This window comes from Apteryx rowi, unplaced genomic scaffold (genome assembly GCF_003343035.1).
Source record: "Apteryx rowi isolate R43461 unplaced genomic scaffold, aptRow1 scaffold_8, whole genome shotgun sequence".
NCBI classification, from domain to species: domain Eukaryota; kingdom Metazoa; phylum Chordata; class Aves; order Apterygiformes; family Apterygidae; genus Apteryx; species Apteryx rowi.
Window position 1 is genome coordinate 5,707,878 of NW_020451093.1, and position 10,000 is coordinate 5,717,877.

Sequence of the window (10,000 nt, forward strand, 5' to 3'; positions counted from 1 at the left end):
AGCAGAACTACGTGACATTTTCTTCTTCCCATAACGATACCTGCTGAAAAATTCCACTATTAAAAATGGCCCATAATAACATTTAAATGTTGATAATAATTAGCCTGACATTTGAAATACAGTGGTTGCAGCGTTGTCTTGAAGATGGTCTGCTCAACATTACCTAACTAGCCCCTTTTCATAGTTACGTGCTTTCTGTACATTATTCTGTCAGTTACTGAACAAATAAGACATCAGTTGTTAATGTATTAACATGCAAAAACTACGCTTAAGGGCCAAACACTGCCCCCAATCCACAATGTAACTCCCATTGATGTCAAGAACTGTTAAGGTTGTGACAACCAGTAAAAGAAGGGAACTGAAAACTAGGGGATCAATTTTCTCCCTGATCTGCAAGGAATTTATGCAAACAATTCCCTGCAGAACGAAGGACGGAAAACAGTGTGTGGCACCTCCGGACTTCCTTCTGCCCTGACCCGTTCTGCATCGCCTCGGCCGAGGCACCTGGGTCAACCTTTCGAGAAATGCCCAGCAATCCTAGGTGCGTTAGTTGTCCAGGCCTCAGTGCATATCCCTTCCTGGTATTTTTCAAAATGCAGGCCTTAATCTCTCAGCCTCAGCTTTCTCTTTTCTAAAATTAGAGTAAACGGTTGCTCCAAAGCTTGAAATTAATTTGCCAAGTGAGCTGAAAATGAAAGTATCCACCCGAGTATAAAGACATGCCCTTCTCATGCACAGAGGGTGAAAACTCTAGAAACCCTGGACCAGTTATGGTTCACTTCTGCTGCATGATTTCTGCATGTGTTTCTGGAGTTTGAACGGAGATTTTGCCCCCCATGCTCACCATGTGCAGAATACCATACTCATTATAAGTTATCTGCATGCAAAAAGCCCGGGGGGAGGAGTGGCTGGTGGGAAGAGCAGAGGACAAACCACAGGAGAAGCCTTAGGAGCCTCCTGCAGCCTGTTCGAGCCTGAGGACATGACAGAAGAAACTGGTTTCTTCCAGCCAGTTCTTGGACAGTCCCAAGCCATGCTCAAGTATGACGACTCAGTATGTACAAAGGATTTACGGCAAAAGGACACACATATGTGCAAATTCTGCATGTAGATGGGAAAGCACTTTTTGTATGGCTTCTTACTCAGCAGACAGCAGAATCCTGTAATGGTCACAACACTATGCAGCACATTAAGTATAAATGATATGATCTAAGAATGAAGTAATAGCATTACTCTTGCATTTCCTTGCTGTTGTCATCTACAGACGCCAAATAGAAAATGCCTTACCTGCTTTTTTTTGTTGTGATTTTTATCTCCTCTGTTCTATTACTAATGGGTGTCTCTCGTCCTAAGAGAAATGAGGACGATACAAGTGATAGAACAGGAAGCTTAAGGTACACCCACTCTTTTCCCACCAGAAAAAATTGTTTCAGGGAAGGCACATTGATAATAAAAATACACTTAATTTCAGAAATTTCTCAGGTAACCATAAGCGGTGTGGGAATGGTAGTTCTACCAGACATGATGTACCAGACATGTACATGTAAGCTTCATAAATGGGGAGATCTAGGATTTGAGAGACCAAATTTTGTCAGAAGATAGCATCTCAACTGTCCATGAGATGTAATATTAGAAGGCAGCAAAACTAAGGAAATCTGAATTGCAGACTTCAAGAGTTGCTCACTGCTGAAGCCCAACACAGCACGGATAATCAGTCCTTTGTCTGACCCTGCCAGCTTGCCACCAAGCACCTTGGAATATGCATTTAGTTGAAATACTTAAACCACTAAAGACTTCAAGAAGATATTGTGATACTCTTTTGAGCCCCAATAACAAGGAGCCCTTTTAAGTCATGTAAGCAAATTACTTTCAGGTTTTCTTATTTATACGTAATTTTAGAAATGATAATAGTTAGCTAAAACTACTACAAAGTCTCAAGGCCATTATCAAAGACACATTGTCAGATGAGATACACTACACGCTGGTAGGGCTCTTGGCTCTCTTTCTTCAGGAAGTGTTTGTTTCCATGTTCCCACTAATGACAATGGGATTCATCAAGGTTTATATATCCTGATGGGGAGACATTTATTTTGGCAGTTGTGGGGTCAACCAATCTCTATTATTCTTATGGCAGTCCCTGCACTGAAGTGATAGGCTAGTTGTAGATGTTGATGACCAGCAGGATATTTGTCTTCCTATGTATCTGAAGGGTGCCGATTAAATCACCTAAAGTAGATTCCCAGACCAGAAGTTCTCTGTTGATTACATATTTTTAAGTGGTTCTATAGCATTAAGAGCACGGCTGAATGCTTTTAGAAATGTAAATAATTATTTATTTATCCTTCAAAATAGCCTTTTCTCTTGGTAGATTATAGAGTTTGTTCACATGAGAAACAAGAGCATAGCCTGGAGGAACACCGTATACCTTCTGTTCTGCTTGAAATGAGTATGGAATTGATATGACTCTAATGTTCAGAATGTTTAAGAAGATTTGTTTGTTGCTTAACTGTGACCTCAACCTGATTTTGATGACTGTTAAGTATTTAGGGACACATCTTGTGAGTAAATCTTAAGAAATTATGACTACGTTATCTTATGAGGAATCAAATGGTGGCAGAAAATTCTCCCCTTAATAATGTAGTTTAATACCTTCATGCTTTCCCTGCCCCAATCTTCATTTTTTCTCTTTCTTTAAAAGCAGAGGAAAGTACAGGGCTGTTCTTAGAGTTATCTGATATAGCTAAAAAACAGAAGAATAGTCTAGTGCTTCTGAGGACTGAGGAGACAAGTGAACAAGAAAAGATGAGTGAAAATCATTTCTGAGCTCCAGCGATGGACTCTCCTATGTTTGGTGCCACTTTTTTGAAGCTGAGTCCTGCTCCTGATGAATAGGCATAAAATAATCTTTTTTCACTTTTCAAAACCCATGTGTTTATTCCCATGCTCTAGATTTGGTAGAACTAGAAAACAAAATGGATCTGGCTGCAGAGTGACTAATTCAAAAAATGTATTTTGGGTTGATATAGGAGAGAACATGGGTATTTTCATATCTGCATGTTTGAATATATTACATTGCTTTTGCTCTCACAGACCAATGCAGCCTCACTGACTTCAGTGAAAATATTCCAGCTAACTACAGAATTTGGTCCTTTTTTTGACTCACTGAAAAATTTGGCTATGGATAACACAGAAGAATATAAGATTTACAGTGAAAAGATGTGGCCAATTCTGTTCACTGATTAGCAGTTTGGATGCCGTTGTTCTGTCTGGAAAACACGTCATCTACAGACTCATCCAAGCTGTCCATTGGCATCCGCCAATATATCCTCCATCACTTCTCTTTGTTTCTTCTCACTGTCATCCTACCTTTTTCCTTGTTTCCTCATATTCCTGAAATTCCCACAAGTACTACAGTTCAATTATAGTCTACCCCTTGTAAAACCTGATGAGCCCAGGAAACCCACATCAGCAACAATATTGTCTTCAGTCTCAACCTGACCTTCTCAAAATAATAGAAAATAGAACATTCCTCTGAGTCCTCTAGTATGTCAGATTTGTCTTGTGTTTCTCTCTAGGGACAGAAATTCATAATAGCCCAGGGGCTTCATATTTTTTAAATTGTCACACTAAGACTTGCCTGCCTCCATGAAATAAGCAGTAGAAAGACATGCCTGAAGGTAGGCTGGGAAGAATCCAAAATGATGTCAGGTCTCCTTCTACCTTCCCATCAATAGGGTCTTTGAAGAAGCCGCCTCTTCAGAAAAAAAAAAAAAAAAAAAATCCTACCTCTTTAGTTAAAAAGGCTACCGCAGTTTCAGTTTGGTGACTGGCAGTTATGTTAGCTTTATTACCTTAAAATCTATACAGTGTCATGGTTTGCAGTGGATGGCTTTGCCTCCACAACTTTTGATGATGTCCTTGAAAGAGAAATATAGCTGCTCATTTGGTGTTGGCTTTGGAGGTGAATATTTTATCCCCTTTCCTTTTACCTAGCTGTTTGCAAACAGTAGTGATAACTCTTATACAGTATGTCTAAGAACTGTAGTAGGGGAAAAAAAATCAAAGCTTCTTCCAGACTAGAACAGTTCCAAGTCTGATAGTTCTCCTTCCCCACTGCATTGACTGATGATGAGGGAAAGAGGAAATGAAAGAGGAGCTGGAACTGTATATCTTTGTCTATTATCTTTTGTTCCAAAGATTCTTTTATTATTTTCATTATTATTTTTAGCCTTTTATGTAGAAAGAAAAGATAGGAACTAAAGAAAAATATGTTTCTGAGGCCCACACATTGTGTTTGGAATTTTCTATGGAATACAGAGTTTCCCATTCTCGAAGACTCCTGAGAAAAGTGGTAGTCCTGCTATAGTACATCTTTACCAGCAAAGCAAATTTTCTTTTGAAATATATGGGCACAACAGCTTCTGGAAGACAGTAAATTGCCATTACGCTCCCTATGTATCTATCAACCTGTTGGGAATTTGCCCTTTTGCTGTGAAGGACCTGAGATACAGCTTGCACGGTGCTGTCACTCCTAGGCAGAGCTACAACAGCTGAACTTCATTACTTCTCAGCAACCCAGCTCTCCCACCATTTCCTTGGAAGAGTTTAAAAGTTTTTAACTGTCAGCAGAATAATTCTCCTCCAGTTGTAGACCATGATATGCAGCAGATCCTTTCAAATTCCCACCTTTATGAGAGAAGTGGTAGTAACCGAGAGGAAAGCCTCTGGGTAGTGGACTTCATAGTTAAAAACAAAATTGCCCTAATGTTATTCACGCAGGATATATTTTGTAGAAAAAAATAGAAGTAAAGAAAAAATCAGCCCTTCCGCACACCAAGTAAATCTAGATCAAGAAAGCAACACTTCTTTATCTGGTCAAGAAAAGCTGGGATGGTAGCTGAGTGGTTGTGGATGAGTAGTTTATATGTTCTTGTCAAGCGAGTCAACTTGTCCTTCATTCTCAAACAAGAGGAAGTTAAATCCATTACTAACACAATGGCAGAAACTGTTGCTACATGTCTACTATATATTAGATAGGCAGGCAGGCAGGCAGAAAGATAGAATCACTCAAATATTGTAGGTTTAAGAGTTTTTTGTTAAAAAAAAAAATCCAGTAAATATTTCCTGAAATCACTTGAGATTGTCAAATGAGACTTATTCTTCAAGGCTATCATTGTGTGTTATGTAAATCTATCTTTACAGACAGTGTTCAAACCGTAGACCATTGAGTCCACGAGTCATAACATCTACACAACTGCTAAGAAGAGTTATGACATGTCACATAACACGCTTTTTGTACAAAAGGAACATGCAGATTACCTAAAGCGCATGGAAGGAGTCTTTGTAAATGGAACCGAATGACACCAGAGATCAGCATCATTTGAATCTGTAAGATGAATCCCTATCAGTGCAAAACTTAAGCTGTAGTAGTGCTTGTAATTTCCCTAGGTGGGAACCACTTACTAGAAAGAAGTCCTGTAGTAACAGATATATTCCTACCAAAATAAATAACTAGCACATTTTCATTTCTTCTGACCTCAAGGTTTCAGGCAAGAGTGCTTGGGAATTGAACTGAAGCCTGGGAATACAGGGTTGTACACTAGAAACCGTGCCACAGTGCTAACTAGGAGGGCCTGGACAGTTTAGAGCTGCAGTATGCTCCTGATCATCCTGGCTTGTGGTTTCTAACATTTAAAGTTAGGACAGGGTATATAGAAAAAAAAAATTGTACTAAGTTCTGTATTTTATTGGAAGCACCATTGTAAGCTTGGGAGGAGAAAAGAATAAAATAATTCTGCGACTTCTTCCTTCCATATTACAATATTCATTGCCTCTTCTGTGGCACTTTGATACAAATTCATCTCATTCTTCTCGATCATACCAGGATCTGGTCCTGCACATCAGTCAGCCAGACCTTACGTCCCCTGGAATCATTTATTCTCAGACTGCAATACTTCCTATTAACTTTCCTGTAACTACGTATTAAAGCTCAAAACCCCAAAACATTGATTTCTTCCCCTCTAGTAAAATTACAACGGTGTTGATTACCTTATTTAACCCACGCAAACAAGAACAAAAAAATAGTGAAAAGCATTATACTGATGCTTCAGCAAGAAAAAAAAATAAATGTATTTCTGTCATTCACTGAGTCATTTAGACTTCCCTTCTTTAGAAAATTACTCAGGTCGTCTTGTTTTCTGCATCTACAGTATTGCACTTCTAAGGAAATAATACCTTGATAATCTGCACTTCAAAACCCAAGTCAATAATTGCCTTTGATGATTGAATGAAAAAAAAAAAGAAAGAAAAAGGAAAGGAATCTGCAAGACTGCAGCAAAAGAATGCTGGAGAAAAGATGCTAAAACTAGTGCTGCACTTCTGTGTTTCGATGTAATTTACAACCTATTTGCCAACAGTTCTGCAATGATTAGTAAAAATATGTCAAGAAGCTAAACAATATAAGCATCACACTGAAAGGAATTTAGCTAGACCCCCTCTAATTATTATTGTACATGACAATTCAACAAAATATTTAAAATCAACGAGAAGAAAAGAAATATTAACAGTCTTTTCAGAAAAATGCACTTATTATCATGCCTGAAGGATATTCAGGAGGAATGTGAAAATAACTGTAATTTATTTAAGACCTGGAAGTATGAAATAATAAGCTACTGAACCATCAGAATTGTTTTGGTGTTGTTATCTGACATGAGGGCAGACCTTGTCTCGCTTTAAGTTTTATAGTAATAAGACCTTGGAAACAAAACCTTGAATAAACAGAACATAAAGAAAAGGGAAATGTGTCCTTGCATAAATAGATATTGTGTCTATCACCTTCCTCAGAAAAGGTTGCTCAACTTTATAGCCATGCAGTAGGTACAAAGTCAATAAATGCTGGAATACATTCAAATGTTCAGAAATCAGAGCCTGGTCATTTTGTAACTTGAATGAGTAATACCCTAATATAAAAAAAGGCAACTTTGTAATGACTCTCTATTTCTATTAAGAAGTTTTGGATCTGCTGGCATTTAGTCCTCCTCCGCCCCAAAGATTAATAGCTCTACCTCTGACTCACTCATTTTTCATATTGCATTTAACCCACAGCTTGGAGCCGAAACAACCCGGTATCTGCGTTCAGCAGCGGCGAGCGCTGTCCCGTTAGAAGTTTAGAGAGAAAGCCCTTCACTTTTCACCCTACCTTCTCCTGACGCACTCGCAGCTGGCCTCCCAAGGAAACGCTTGCCTGGGAAGAACCCTCCACGCTCCCGTGCGTTTTGCAGGTCTGCCTCGTCCATGGGACCGCTCGCTGCTCGGATGCCTGCCTGCTCGTGTGGCAGGCCTAGCGGGCGGGCTTTTTTTCTCTTGATTTCGCGTTTCCTGATGTCAACAGGAAATCTCGTGTCTTGCAAACGCTCTACCCAGGTAACCCGCCGCTTCCGAGCCCATCAGCAGAAGTAATGGGAAAGAGGAGCCCCGCCGGGGGGATAACGGCAACGGCAACGGCGGCGCGCACCTGAACCGCTCCGAGGAGAGGGCCTGGGGGAGGAGATGACAACCATTCCGGTGGAAATGAGGACCGGGCCGTGTCCACCAGAGGTGGAGGGCGGCCAGGGCCGGCTGTGGGAGCCCGGGGGGTTCTCATGGCGTCTCGGATGCAGCCACCCAGCCGGCGCCTGCCTCCTTGGACACCTTCTCCAGCGCCTCCGGCCTCCAAGAGACACCACCGAGGTCCGTGAAGATGCACCCACGGCTGTTTCGGGAGAAAGGGCCGAACCCCCTCCTCGAGCCTCCCCGGCTTCCGGCCGGTGGCCGGCCACGGTTGCGGGCAAGCGGGCGACGCTTTGTTTAGCCGCGTTGCCCATCCCCGGCGCATGAAAACCTTTCCGTTCGCAAAATAGCATCGTTGCACCTCGCGCCTGACAAAACCAGGCAGCGGTGAAAGGGACGGTGACATGGCAGACACAAAAGCTCAACGCATTACGGCCACTCCAAACAGAGCACAAAAGCGAGGGAGCCACTGATGTGTAAACCAAACAATGCGAGGGGAAAAATATTGAATAATTTCTGTCATGAGGCACCGACTAAAGCCAGGCTCTAATTGAATTAAACTCCCATTTATTTGCTCAGGCCTAAACAACAGGCTGGGGGGCGGGGGGGGGGAAAGAAAGAAAAGAAAAAAACTTAAGGTTTGCTCAACTGTTCGGAGGTACCACCTTTCCTCACCCCTGTCTAAATCCACCATCTGTGCTCGCGCGCACACATGTGCCGCCGCACAACAAATGCACCGAGACCCTACCAAGCGCCCGAGCCAAAAAAGCACAAGGCAACACAAAAGCTCCCCAGGCTGCCCCAGGTCTAAAGGAGCAAACGGGGGAGAAAAGAGCCTTTGCTCATTGCCCAGGTGAGATAGCCTGGTGCGTCCTCTCAGCCTCGACACGCGTCAAGTAAAAGAAAGGTTAAAATTAGAAAATTCAATTTATTTGATAATTTCCCAGAATAATTAGAGTTAATATGGGTTAATTAATATGCAAATCTCTCAGCAGATGTTCTGCAGCAGGGCCTGTGTGAGAAAACAGCCTTTGCTTTCTCCTACGTGATTTTGGCTGTCAGTTATTGGGTATAATTACTGTAACTAACCGAATACACACAAAACCTTTGGAATATAAAATTGTTACAGTTCTAGTTCTGCACAAGCTGCTACTTTTCTGCAATAAAAGCGAACAATTTCTTTCAGAAAATAGGAGCCTTTTTGTTCCTTTCTTGATTTAAAAAGAAGAAATGAATCAAGTAAATGGCTTATCTTTTTTCTATGCATAATTAGGTCAGTATTATATGAACATTCCAATGAGCAGTGGTACAAACGTACATATAAAATGATAGCTCAAACCACCTGCAAAATCACATAAAATTGTTTTATTCAGAATCTTTTTCTTCATACCAGAACTTTGAAATGCTTCACGTCTTTCCTGCCAATGTCGCCAACATTTTCCGAATTCAAAGGGATCCTATGACTTTTATTATTTTTTAAAAGCACAACAGCAACATTTTCTTCAAAGGCACCAAATAATTTAAGACTGATAAAACAAGTTATACTTTTAAAGGTAGACCAGTGCTGTTGTGGGCCTTTTTCTGGAAAGGAAAATAATTGCAGTGAAGAGTTTTCAACTTCTAAATGCTCACACGCTGCACAAATAATAAGAGGGTTTTTCTGCGCAGCCCATATGGCTGCAAAACACATATGCATCCAGTGATTCAAAATGTCTTTTACTCTCTCCTGATGAGATATAGTGTTTCACCTATATCAACGTACTTAACACTTTCACATGTCATCAGGTAGATAATATCTGTTGCTCTGCATAAGAAGCATTACGCTGGGAGATGACATGGTCTGCAGAGGTCTGGCTTCAGCGGGGCTCTGGTGACTATGGACTGCTCATGAGAGCAAAGCTCCCAGCCTAGACATGAGGTTCGGTAATGACCAAAAATTTTACTGGGGAGCATTACTTATGAGGCTGCTTTTCATCACAGAGGCATTTTTTCTTGGTGCAATTTGCCTTAAAACTTCAGTGATTTTTGTTTATTTATTGCAGATACATTTTTATTTAATTACAGACTCTGTTTTTTTTTTTTTTTAATTTAGCTTAGGTTTCTCCAATTCCTTCTATAAATTGCCTTCACCTGATTGTCACAATTGGAAAGAAACATAAGCAAACCCTTCCTGCTCCTTTTCCTTTCTGGTTTTTTATTTATTTATTTATTTTATTTTTGGGCCAGCTAAGAATGCTTTAACCAACTTCTGGCCTCGGAGATAGCAGCAAAGCAGTCACTTTTCTAAAAATCAGAAAACAAAAGGCTCCCAGCCCTGGTTGGCCACCTCCAATGGTGAGCACCAGCGGCGGCGGGTGCCGGCGCAGCGAGTCCTCAGCGTCCTCCACCCTCCCTAGCCCCCGAACTCGGCCCGAGCGGTGGGTGCTCGCTCACAAAGAGCTCAAAAATCAAA

The 10,000-nt window shown here is 41.0% G+C and overlaps 1 protein-coding gene across 1 annotated transcript in view; it reads right to left on the reverse strand.

Moving 5' to 3' along the window:
- The window catches only part of ZEB2 (zinc finger E-box binding homeobox 2), a 46,491-nt gene that overhangs the window by 36,248 nt on the left and 243 nt on the right, over positions 1-10,000 (reverse strand). The window lies entirely within an intron of this gene.